The following is a 13,603-nucleotide window of genomic DNA, read 5'->3' as shown; positions in this document are numbered from 1 at the left end:
TTAATGATAGAAAAGCTCCTCCATCGAGCGTGGATGGAACGGCGGTCGCGGTTGCGGATGCAGAACACGTTCGACTTATACGAGCACCATAAAATGCGTTCACATCAAATTGTTTCCAACTCCTGCTCCTGCTCCTTGAGACCTACACTGTTGTTTGTGTCTCTAAGGTCGCATCTCGACTTTGACTCGACTTTCGGCTTTAAGCAGTTTAATGCCTTCGGTATCCTTGGGAGGGATTGCGCATCGCGTTTCACCGGAAGGCGGGCACAAGCATAAATGTTTAATGAATCACGTGAGATGAAAGCTTGAACCAGGACCGGCATCGAGGAGGACTTTACGATGCAGCACGATACCGTGGAGGGGCCAATGGGTGTACTAGCTCGTCACTGTTTGTTCGGTCGGCGGTCGGTCGGTCGGTCGCGTGCACATTTCCCGTATTTCTGTGTCTTCCCTGGACCATCATCCCATTGGGTTTACCGTTTCGTGGGCCGGGGGTTCTTATGTAAAGCTGCTTGTGTTCTTGTGCCCAGCAGCAGGGGCACGAGATGGAGTGTGTTTTATGGTTACGATCCTGACACCTTTTTCGGTGTTCCGGCCACACCACAGCGTAGCGCACGGGTCCCGGATCGGAAGTAGCTGTAGCTCTTCCGAGAAGTACCACCGAATAGCGTCAAAGCACGCAACGTACCGGTACATACTCCGTGTTTACGTGGTCCGGTGTTCCGCGGGTGAAACCGGGAACGGGACTTAAAGAGAGAACGCGTTGGGATAATTCCGAGAAGCTGTACCACGATTCGTCCTGGAACATCCGTGCATCGAAACGTTCACCAAAACGGGAGCTTCACTTGATTGGAGCTCCCTTTTTGTGTGACCAAAGCGTGTGTTCCGTGTTCCAGCTGCATCTGAGGAGAGGGCCCTAGGGGGAGAGTAGCATCCAATGCCGGGCACCATGTGCACCGAGCTGTGATCCGAGTTTCAAAGAATCCTCTATCCTATCGTTGGGAAACAATTGGAATACCGCTTCAATCGCGGCGCTCTAAGCTCCGTTACCTGGAGAACAGAAACCTGGAACCTGTTCGTTCACAGCATCCCGGCACTAGAATTTAATCCGTTTCTACTATTTGCCACGCTGGCACTGAGAAACAAAGGGAATCATCAGCAGCACCAGCAGCAGCACCAGCAGCAGGAGCAGCAGTCTGAAACACCTGCTTGCACCTGGCGGAAGTGACTGAACGGAGTCGATGGTTCTTGGAATTTTAATCCTCTCAAGCGAAATAGCTCGTATCGGATCGATTCCGTCTATTGGTGGTCGTCTCCAGTAACGTTATGCCTTCTTCAAATGTTGTTCCAATTGCCATACCAAAGGGGGAGCGTGGCGATGGCGAAGGGTGGAACAGTCAATCCGATTAAGCAACTCTAAAGCCCTCGTCGTCAAGGAAGCGCCGTACCGGTTGTCTCCGTTTATTTACCCACTGATGAGTCCAGTCTCTTCACCATCAAAAAGGCCCCAGCTCTTCTAATTCCACTGGTACCATATAAACCGAAAATCGTCCTGTCCTGTTTCGACTTTGAATCCATTCATCCGTGTCCTTGCTGCGATTGTTGATGTTTCGGAGAGGAACAGGACGAGCAAAAAGTCAAAACCTTCGTCACACTCGCTACCTTCCTGAGCAGGAAGTTACAGGCCCATAGAGACCTTTCTGGGAGTGGGTTCCACCTTCTGTTCCTTTTCTTCTCGAGGATGACTTTTGAATTTTCCGGATCCCAAAGAAGAATGAACGTACCTTTTGTACGGTGCGATTACTACGATTGTCTTTTCGGCTGACCTGGCACGGTCACATATGTGACCATGGGCCAATGGGAATGCCGGTGAAGTGACAGTAAGCCTGCCTAACACACCGGCACCAGTAAACCCCGGGGAGTGGGATTTACTGAAGGATTTACACTCTCTCTCTCCCGGTGCTGAGTGTCAGCTGAACCATACGTGACAAATCCTTCTGACGTTCCTGCCCGATTGTCGAGTTTTGTCTTCAGTCCAGAGATCAAAGATTTAGCCTACAATCACTTCAAAAGGCGAGTCGGTATGGATCCGTAGACGGTATCCGTTGCATAAATTGTGCTCCGATATAAAGTGATTCCACCGGAAAGTCGTCGAACCAACTTCATCATGCCGTTCAACAGCAAACAATCAACTCTGTCTGTCGTCACTGGGTCACTCGTCAAGATGTCCCGGAAAAAAAACACCCGAAAAGACTGGGAAAGATAACAACAATTCCCTTAAAACACCGTAATCTGATTTCCATCTGAAGAAACTCATCACAAACACAGACAAACACAATATGGACGGACCGGATTGTACCTCAACCGGAAACTGATCCCCGAGAAGTGGAACAAACACTCCCAGTGACCTGCCTACCGGATGGAAGACAGATAAAGCAGAAGAGAGAAAGAGCTGAGAGAAGAGATCTCGTCCTGTGTTTCGTTGTGCTACCTCCGTGTGTCAACCTCACGGCAGGTCACGCGTGGTCAGACCTTCATCTTCAACCGCTTATCTCCTTAAGCGCGTCAGCCGGATCTCCGGATCTCGATGGATTCACATTTCAAATCTCATCACGTTCGTCACGAAAAGGGGAGGGGGGGGGGACACCATTTAAAAGCAAATCGTTCCCGTTCGGATCGGATGGCCACGGATGGTCAGATTGTGGTCCAAGCGGGACGCTTCATTTCATTCGCCTCCTGCCAGACCTAAATATGATTTCTTATCTGAAATGTTCTGAAGCGACAGCTTTAATGCGAGGTAATGCTGGTAGTGATGGTGCGCAGTAAGCGTTACTGCTACTACGGCCGAGCCTGTGAGGCTGAAAGGACGTAATCAATCAACCTTGCCGCCTCAATTATCTTTCGCGTACCGCGAACCCAGTCCCTTAACGCGCTCAATCAGTTATAAATTATCCTAACAAAGCGTAACTGACCGTTAACCGGCCATTCATTTTCGTTTCTTCAGCTTCAGCCACCATCTTCTGTCCATCCCGTTCCGTTCCGTCGATCCGCCCGTGACCTTCCAGCCAGCGGTGATTCCATTAAATCCGTCCGCTTTCGCTCGCGCAGACCATCTGGTGGTCACAGGTAAATCACTTCGTTTCACCGTCACCTGTCCAACCGGTCCGGTCGGTCCGGTTGGTGGGACATTTTTATCCCTTAGTCAGCTTCATTGCGTTTTGTGGGCTCTTCTCTTCCAGTAGCAGTGGTCGGTTTTAGCCCGGATCGCACGCAACGGAGCGCCAGGTTGATATTTCATAGTCGATTGCCTTAACCATGCCTTCCTCTCCTCGACTCCGAACGAGCGCGCACGGAAGCGTGAAGCGGAGTGGGATTGCCCTACGTGGCCCGCTCATGGAGGCGCATGGTCATGGAGGCGCCCAGTATTTCACGTTTTTTCTTCCGTTTTTCCGGTGACAAAGAAGAGTTCTCCATAGGTTTGTGGTGTGGAATCAGAAGGGAAAAGAAATTATAATTCATTTTAGCACACCAGCACACGACGGTGCCACTTCTCGGTTACATTTTGGGGGAGGGGGGCCCAAAGTACCATCCCCATCCCTCAGGGACAGTGTCCTCGGACGTGTGTACGAAATTCCTGTTCCGTCCTCCGTAATTGCTTCTGTCAGTGACAGATTCGTTTCCAGCAAACGGAGCTAACAGCCAGCAAACACCTCGAGCGGTCACTCGTTGACACACAGCCCCTTGCGCACCCCCTTACCGACGGGTGGTCTTCTGCTCCTTGTGCTGCTGCTGCTGCTGCTGACACGGAATGCCCGCGTGAATCGGACAGAAAGGATGTCAGCGTAAGAAGGGACGATAAAAGGACGGGGCAGCAACAGATAGAAAAAGGAAATGAAACTCAAACTTTCATCAAACATAAACTTACTTCCAGCAATAGACCATCACCCGCCGGGGGGTGTTTTTTTTGCGTTTTCGTTGACCCATCTGAGGGGGGTGGCTTTGCTGCTGACCTCGAATCCGAAAACAGAGGGAACCGAGCAACAGCGTATTTTTGTCTTTATCAACCGGATTAAAAGTGGTTCCTTTCGAAATGATCCGCTTTTGATTAGACGGTGTGTGCGCGTGAGTTCCACTGAACGGAAGGTGGAAGCCATACGACGCTACGTTTGTAATTACATGTTGCTCGCCCTCTCAACTAAGCTCCGGTCCTCATTATCGTCGTCGTCGTCGTCATCCACGAGAGGGGATTGAAACTTTTCTCATATTTTCCCCCCATTTTGGTCCGCATTCCTGGTCCGTACAGTACCTTCATTGCCGTTGGTTCCACCATTCAGCAAAGCGACGAATGCTCATTACACATTACGAGTGATTGCTCATCCGCAATCCGCTTCTTCTCGTCGTCGTCGTCGTCGTCGTCATTGTCGTCGTGAAGTGACATCAGTGTAATGAATGGCGTCTGGCGTCCCAATGTAATGAATTCATTTTGGTTTTTAATTAAATCCTCCCCGATCCCTTGTTCGCACAATGGAAACGAATGTCTAGTGCGCGTCTGGCATGGTAGGCGCCAAACGACAGCGACTTTCAGCACACTCTGCTCCAGTACTCTGACTGGTTGGCCTGTTGCAACTCACAGGCTCTCCGCAAATGCGGTTCCGAGCAAAGTTTCAAGTGCAACAAATGCATCCGAGACGAGTTTCATGGAAAACGCCAGCGGAAAGAGGTAATTTCAAGTGCTTCAGACAGACTTCTCCTTGTGGTTATTGCCACCTGGTTTCCCCTTCGCTTTGCCACTTGATGATCCACGGGATCGATCGATGAATTTCTTTGCCAACTTTGGCCATCACCACGTTGGGTGGACGCGCTCGCTCGAGCCTCTCCACCGGAGCTCAAGTGGTTTCCTTGTGGCGGAACTTTCACGTGTTTCCCATGTCCGAAGTCACTCCGGGCACATATGAGCCACACTTCATCGTGCACTGGATCGGATCTCCATCGATAATGGGTCCAATTCCCAGGACCTGTTGCATGCCACGCCACACTTCAGTACATAGGGAGAGCAATTACCAGCCACACTTGCAGCATGTTGTCGAATCGAGCCGATCCGACGACCTAATTGATCTTTCCGCTCGTCAGAAACACGTGATGCCGAATTCCCGGTAGCGTGTCTTGGACGTCTTTTGGGGCGAACAAAACCGAGCTAATGGTAGGATGTTGACCTTTGCGTGTCGCAGTGGCAGACGAACCACTAATTAACCTTGAAGCTCGTGCTACTGGCACCCCGTCGGTTCCTCGATTAAAGAGCTACGCGTGATGATGGTTCGAAACCACAAGTTTCCGTTCCCGGGGAGTGGTAATCGCTATTCGCTAAACACAAAAAAAACCACAAGCAACAGAACTAGTTCAAGCTGATAGTCTCCTTCACGATAGAAACCACCACCAGTGATAACGATAGCGAGGAATTTTCAACCACAAAATACGTAAATTCGAGATGACGGAAACAAACATTAACCACAACAGAAGCGATCGAGGAAAATATGGTAGAAGGAAAGAGAAAGAAAGGGAAAAAGAAGCGACAGATAGAGAGAGGAACCTTGAAACTTTCGTAACAATACGGGTGCTAGTTGTTAGTAAGATCATTATCATAGTAGGCTAGCCAGTAGTTAGGTGCTCGGTTGAATGGAATGAAGGAAACCGCCTACTTTAAGGGCCGGACTTCCGGAAGGAGGTTTGTATTTGTATTGCGTGTAAATATTGCTGTACATAATATCTGTTTAGTGGAGGTGTTTCAAGACACTTTCAGGCTGTGTAGAAATAGCAAAGCACGGGAACCGCTTCTCGATATTCGAGGTGCTCCTAGGAGGAAGTTGTAGACCATGAGATGATCCTCCAATACCTTTAGATACATGTATCCGTGTGGACAGTGTCGCTGTCTTCACTCACAGCATGACGTCTAGTCGCGCACACACGAAGCCACACAAATATTCTTGTGACAATCGTATCCACATCCAAGAAAGATTTTCGCCGAAGAAAAGAGGAAGAAATTCTACGAGGAAACAAAAACCCGCATCCGCAACGTTGGCGCTGGGAGCAAATGGCATTAAAAGCAGGGAACGCAATTCCCATTATGTGACCTCGCTAGTGGTCAGCAAAATTATGTTAAAGCGGCAAATAACTCACTCCATTCCTTTCTCGATTTTCCATCGTGTGGTTTATGGCCATCAAGCTTGACCTGCCCGTCCGGACGTGCCAGAATGGCAGCCGCGCGAATGTGATTTAGCGCGGGAGCCGAAAATCATATTTTCCATCAACCACTCACCCACGCGCACCACCACAAAGAGCCACAAATTATATACTCCTCTCCCCGCCCATTAAAGGACCCATTAACCCACACACACATACACGCCTGCGTGGCACACCTTCACTGAGCTCGGTGGCTGAGTGGTTGATACCGATGGTCCCGGTGGTCCTTGGTAAGCTTTTGGTTCCGGAGCCCTTCATGTATCCGAAAACACACAAACTCCCGTGAGCCCCACCTTATCTGCACCCCCTATCACCCTCGCTCGTGCACCTTTCGTGGTTTGGGTTTGGTTTGATCATTTGGAGGGAGATGGTGAAGGGCAAAGGCACCGCTTGGTGCGAAGATACTTTTGTTTTATTAGTTTTCCTTCACTCTTTCTCTCTTTCTGTCTTTATCTCTTTTTCACCACCTCCTCCCCAAACCCAAGCCAGCACAAAACACGCACGAATGGGGGTGCTAGTAGCTACCACAACAATAGGTGCGTGACGGAAACGCCAAAGCACCAAGTTGCGCCGGACCAAATGAGCCCGAAATATGGTTTTCTACCAGATCTCCCTCGTCACCCTTGTCACCCTTTGTGGGGAGAGCGGGGCGCATCTCGCGGGCGACATCAACGTGCAGACGGTCAGCCGAAAGCTTCCTCGAACGATGGCTACGAGAGTCCAGATGATGAGAGGCCAAGGTGCGTCCAAATGGTCGCGTCCGTGGTCACATAAATAGCTAATCTCCAAGCGAATCGAGCACCATATTCGAGAACCCATTTCGCAACCCCCGGGGTGGAGGTCATGCTCTCATTACCCTAATTATCGTAGCACAACCCCCGTGGCCAGCACGGGTATCCGATATCTCTTCAAACGCGAAGCAGCCGCCATTTCGTACCGTGCCAATGAACTGTAAGGATGATGCTTTGTGTTCCTTTTTTTCCTTTTTTTCCGGCGAGACTCTTTCTTCGGCACCACGTTCGGTGTTGGTTACTGGATACCTTACCCCGACCTTAACCTAAAATTGTTGCCTGAAGCCGAACCGATGATTGCACGGTTTGACAGCTGGCGTAGTAGGCTCTGGGAGCGCATAAGAGCAAAGGAGCCGTTGAGGTGCTGTCAGTGACCATTGGCTCGCTGAGAAAGCCCAGGGCGTTTCATTTTAAGAAAAATCAAATTAGAAAATCAAAAACAGAAAAGTAATATTTTTATAAATAGTTTCTAAATCACAGAGAGAGAGAGAGAGAGAGAGAGAGAGAAACAGTACAGTAAGTAAACTTTAATTAGCTAGCAGATGAATGAGTAAAAGTGAAAAAAATAATAGTAGAAAAAAAGAGAAAAACAAAGTATTTGTGCAAGGAAAGAGAAGAGAAGTGAAAGAGCAGGCGAACAGGATAACCAGAACCCCCAACCTGAACTGATCACATCACCAGCGAACGATGAACGACCACCCAGCCCCACCAGCGAACCGAAACTTGTGGTTTCACCATCGCCACGAGCGACCTTCCACGAACCGTCCCATCTCTCCCCAACACAGCGACGTGACGTGACTTCCGCCAAACGCTGGAGGCACGTGCGGTGCGAAATTGTTCAAATTTTCACACCTCAGTAGAGAAGGTCTGAGGGTGGAAAGAGACGCAGATTAGGCGGTGTGAGGGGGGGGGGGGGGGGTAGTGCCGTGAGCGGCATGGGCATGATAGTTTCCCTTTGATCCTTTGATGAAACGACGCCTCATCGCGTGTTCCTCGCACTCCACACTCACCACCAAATTGTTTGTCAACGAATGTGTTTGTTTTAGTCCGTGACGTGTCGGTCTCTGTGGTGTGGTGTGGTACTGATTTACATGCCACACCACACAGCAGCAGCAGCAGCAACCAGAGGCGAAGAGAAACACACAATGGATCCGAGTTCCTCGCGGATTGTGGCGTCCATTGGATTTTCCATCAATCAAAGCACGTTTTTCACAGCACACAAATTGCCCAAAAGCTCTGCTAATTTCATCGTGGTCCCCTGTTCCACACGCGGATCGCCTGTGTGCGCTTCGATTCGATTGCTGTTCGTGATTCTAATCGCGGCTCATTTGTTTCGCGGCGCGGCTCCCGGTCTTCACGACATGCGGCTTTCATCGGGCTCGGTTTCAACCTTTTTTTTTTTTGGTCTGCGCACTCGTGTGTTAATGTGTATGCCGTTGAGGCAATCAATCCCCTTCGAATCGATCTTCACCAGACACGCAGATTCCATGCGAATTCTTATCGATTCACACTTCATTTCCGTCGCACCCGGAGCGATTCCGTGTGTTGGCTGGCTGGCACCACACCCACACACACACACCCAGGCAGCCGCCAGAGACTAATTTTGGAGTTTCATACCGTCCTTCACCCACCCGGTTACCGAGCGAAGCCTTGAGGGGCTTCCGTTTTCCGCGGCGCGTCGTACTCGCAGCAACAAAAGAAAGCGAACAACGAGAACAAATATCCTGTCGAAGCGCCCCCCCCGGTAATTCCCTGGTTGGGAAGTTCGTGGCATCGGGCATCTCCCCTCGTTCTTCGTGCGTAATATCCCCAGAAGGCTGATTCATAATTTGCCGCAGCACACAAATCATCTTTGTCCGCGATGCTCTACCGCTTGGGTGCCTCTAGGTCTCGGGTATTAGGGCGTCGAGACAGCCAGACAGACACAGAAGAACTTAATAACATTCGAGCCCCCGCTAGGGACACAGAAGAACCAAACAAAGAGCAAACTTGTGGCCCTCCAAGGTCTAGTGCCCAGGGAGCGCAGTCTCGGCGAACGAGTGAACGAATGCAAAGAGTAAAAATAATCTCGAATTAATGAGAGAAGATCGAACGAAGAAGAACGGGGGACCGCTTCCCAGATTGATGTCCCGCTTTTGGGACGCGTTTCCTGTTTTTTTCAACTTCTGGATGAATTCAACGCCAGAGGATCACCGCCGCCGCACTGTGGTCGAGTGAAAAAGGTGAAACCGATCGATGACGACGACGATGATGATGATGATGATGGATCTACTACCCCGGGAGGAGCTGTAAAGCTCATGGCAAAACATGGATCCGACGGTTTCGGCTTCATTGTCGGTGTTCCGGTACGTACGTATGGGTATCCCCCTCCCTGGAGAACCCGTCGTCCCTTCTTCGGCATCAGGCTTCGATGAAAAGGAAAAGGCCCGGGGTTCAATTCGTAGAAAGTCGGATGAAAGGATATTATCCCTTGGATTGGAAACCTGTACCGATGGAGAGTAAGGGTGATGGTGGTTTCAAATCAAGAACCGATGGAGCTCCTTCTTGGGAAGAACAGAACAGTACGAGGTGCCTGGGGTGGCTTGTGGTTGAAATGGAGAAAAGCGTCTAAGCTATCAACATGTTTTGAGGGTTTTTTTTTAGCTTCTTTGTGTTTTTTTGTGCATGAAAATGGTCAAGTTCAGGACGCTTCGGTGCTTTCAAGGGGATATCCAAGGGACCTACGCACCTGAAGACGAGAGGCGAGTGGAGTCAGTATGCTCCAAATGTTCCTCCCGAGGTCGAACAAGTACTTTCATCGCTCACCTATCACGACATGTTCCCATTCGCTCGGGGGTAATAAAAAACCTGGGAAACAACACTCCTCCTGGAATCTCCAGCCAATGCTCCGCCAGTTTCCGTTTCTTCAGTCTCCGACTTCCGAGTTACCAATCACCACAATTCGGACCATTTCGGGGGGGTAGGGAGCTGTATAAATAATTCCCACGATGAACGGTAGCTGCAACGCGCACAAGGAAGGCTGTGCGGCTTGCGAAGGAAGGTCATCCAAGAAGATACTGTTCCAGTACCTGGCCACGCATCTTCGCCACGCCTTCGTTTTGTTTTGTGATCTCATTTTGTATTGATGGAGGATGCCCGCACGGCTTGGATTTTGTGCTCGGTATCGCGCGTGTAACCTTCCAAAGGACATCCGCGCTCTGTGCTAGCATTCCAGCAATCGCACCAACCCGTGTGACGGAAGAGCCTTGAGCCTTGGGCATCGCGACCAAAGGTTACCTACACCCGAGGGGGGCTCGAACAGGCTCGAGATGAAACTTTTTCATTATTCATTATTCAAATTGAATCATTGCGATGCGCCGACTGCTTACACTGAATGGAGGCAAGGTGGAATGGAGGTGAGCGTTGGAGAGGTCACAATGATGATAAGCTACGTTAATCGAGTTCACCTCGGCACATCCTCTCGGTTCGGTGCCCCGTAGTCGCACGGTGCCACCAAACGGAAATGGATAAATAATTTCATTTTCCACAATGCGACCAGGGGGTCTATCCGTCAAACGAGATCAGCAAACGGGGCGGCTCAGGATTCCCCCCGGGAGGATCACGAAGACGAGCGAGACCGTGCGCGACACAAAATCCCATCCCGTTCAAAATGACGATATTTTACCGTAGCAAATGCTTTCCCGGAAAGGGCCCCCGTCCTGAAGGTGCATTCGGATTCAATTTAATGGATAACTTACGTACGTACGTGGTAGACGGCTGTCGGCGTCTGGAGCACTCGAGAGAGCTCTAGAGGTCGCGCGTTGATACTCATTTGAATTTCCCTTTTTCCGTTCCATCCATTCCGGGATGTTTTCGCTAGCGAATTGACGCCGCGCTAATCCGGTATCACGGGCGCCCTCATCCTTTTTGGCAACATTGCCCTTGTTATGACATTAGCCTTGTTATGACATTTGATTAAGAGTGCCGTTTGGGGTGGTGTTCTAGCCCCCGACCCCGTCCTAGACAGATTTTCTTGCTCCAGATTTTCACGGTTTTCGCGTGTTTTGTGGCCACAGCAAACAACGGAACGGGAATGAGCTGCTAGAAAACAAAAACAACGCCACGTCTGTCTTGTGGCTCTTGTGTTTCTTGCTGGTCTGTCTCGCCGCCTACTTGCCGCGGTGGGTTTTGCTGCTTCCAATTCGATCTCAACGCTGGGCCATCAATTTGCTGCCACCAAGTCAAGAGATACTCCGAGAAGCGAGAGACGAGATCAAAAGTGACTGCGACGCGACCGCAGTGCTTTAGCTTCAAAGAGGATTCCATTTTCGTTTCGTTCCTTTTCTTGTCGATCGGTAGCCATGTTTGACATTGCTGTTCGTCTCTCTCGGTTGGCTGTGCTGTCGATGCTTCATTAGAACGGAATGGCATACTACGTATGTGCGCCCGCGCGTGTTTGTACGTGGCTAATACCTAGGTAATGAGATCTTAGTGTGCTACGGTTCACGAAGAGACGCTTCTGAAGCTCAGATTTGAAAAACATTCGTTCCCGTTCAGCGTCAAGGCCTGCTCAGTGAAGTGTGGATTTAGTTAATTTTCCTTCTTTTTCATTCGACTGATGACGCAGCACTTACGGAACGAGCTCCTACCTGGTACTGTGTTGCCAAAAAGTCGAATGTCCAGAAAGTATCCGTGGCATCATTTTCGACACCGGGGCAAAACCGGCACCCAGTACCAATCACTTTATTGCCAAACAAGCAGCCAATCCTGGTTGGTGGCCTGTTTGCTCATTATGCGAACGCAAACAACACTCCCCGGGAGCACGATTTCTGGGGGCCCGTTGCTGCTACAGCAATTGACTAAATTGTGCCCTCCAGCATATTCCGCAATTCCAGCAGCAGCGACCGAGCACATTTTTCATCCCCCCTCGAGCAACCTCTGGCGGGCATCGCGTTACGCTGGCCACCGTTGCGAATCGAAATACCGAAATGAAAAATTCCTCCGGCGCAACGATAACGAGATAAGATCTATTTCGATGATAAAGCAAATAATCGGAAAGAATTAGCTGGAAGCCGGAAATGGCAGAACGCACCAAGTGCGCAAAAGTGAAGTCGATTCACCCCGGGCACCACCCACCCACCGTGACCAGCGGCGATCGTTCAAAAATCAAATCAAATAACGAATTGCTCGCCTGGCTCCCCCCAAAAACAAAAACAGCGAAGCCAATTATTGGTTCCGATAATAAATGTTGATTTTTTCCACCCCCTGAACCACCGGAGTGGCCTTCGCATTAGCGTAATTGCATTAATCGCGCGGTTTGCGGGGTGCGTGCACACGTGCGACCATTCGCCGCGCGATCCATTTCAATCAAAGACAATTACTGGAAAGGCATTCCGCGTTCCGTTCCACGGTCAAGATGGATCCCAGGCTAGCAACAATCGCTAGCGAGGGAAAAGAATGGCGACAACGCACCGTGTGTCTCCCCTTCGGTGTGAGCGGGCCACGGCACAATAACAACACGGTGCTCATAAATCACGCCCGCCAGCATCGTGACCATCTGGGGACCACTTCAATTCCACGACAGCAGCGTGTAAGGTCAGCGTTGATGTGGTAACGATCGTCCTGCAGCCAGGGCGCAACGTAGCAGCAGCAGCAGCAGCAGCAGCAATTCTGCATCATCGTTCTGGATTGCAGAACAGAACGTCCTTTGCTGTCAGTTCGCAGCTGCAGCTGCAACAGAGGGTCGTTGGCTGTCGTGATGGAAAAGAAAAATGGATTTTCCTGCCCGGCAGGGAAAGCCCGTGGCACAACAGATGGTGGTGGTGCACCGCTCTGGAACAGATGCAGTTGATGATGGTCGTCGTCGTCGTCGTCGTCCAGATAAGCGAGATATTAGGGCGCAGCGAGCGAGCGAGCGGCAATCTGTCAATCGATCATTCGATATTCGCGATATTGCGTGGCCGAACGAACGAACGAATCAAACGACCCTGCGCCCTCAGCTGTTGTGCGTAATTAATGTGTTTTCCGGTGGCAGACATGGCAGACATAAAGCAGACTCTATTCTCGCACAATATCGTTTGTCAATAGTCTAGGTTACTTTGATTTATTCGGCGTACTTGGGGTTCTTCAATGGATTGCACAAATTTGTGAAAAATAAATCCAAGTAACCTAAAGCATTGTTGAACGATATTGTGCCTGTGGAGCCTGCCAAAAGGACAAGCGCTGCGTGGATTCGTCGAACTCATCGGACTCTCTCTCTCTCTCTCTCATAATGGAAGAACGTGCAGCGTAGCGTGAAACTGAAGCTTGCAACCGCTAACGGAACTGAGCTTCTCCTGCTCTGTTGCCCCCCCTTCCTTAACTGTTCTCGGGGACAAAGACACTCGCTTTACTATTAGTGTAGCCCCGGCCCCCGTCGTGTTATTTCCCTGTTGTTATATGTGCCTTCGTTTTATTTTTATAGAAGCCACCACGAGTCCGTGTCTGTGAGGTTCTGTCTCCAGTCTCAGTCACAATGCTTGCAACAACGGCAAGAAAAACTCTTCTTCGTCCGTGCGTTGTTGTCTTTTGAGGGAAGCCGCCTTCCTGTTGGCCAA

General features: G+C 50.3%; 1 protein-coding gene across 1 annotated transcript in view; it reads right to left on the bottom strand.

Moving 5' to 3' along the window:
• Positions 1–13,201: 13,201 nt before the first annotated feature.
• Positions 13,202–13,603, bottom strand: part of LOC126575241 (unconventional myosin IC) — a 143,880-nt gene continuing 143,478 nt past the window's right edge. Inside the window, exon 10 of the mRNA XM_050235845.1 lies at positions 13,202–13,212. The gene's annotated coding sequence lies outside the window, so the exon portion shown is untranslated. The remainder of the gene's footprint in view (positions 13,213–13,603) is intronic.

The sequence above is a fragment of the Anopheles aquasalis genome, chromosome 3, assembly GCF_943734665.1.
Source record: "Anopheles aquasalis chromosome 3, idAnoAquaMG_Q_19, whole genome shotgun sequence".
NCBI classification, from domain to species: Eukaryota; Metazoa; Arthropoda; class Insecta; order Diptera; family Culicidae; genus Anopheles; species Anopheles aquasalis.
The sequence above is the reverse complement of the archived record's forward strand: the minus strand, read 5'-3'. Positions and strand labels throughout refer to the sequence as shown.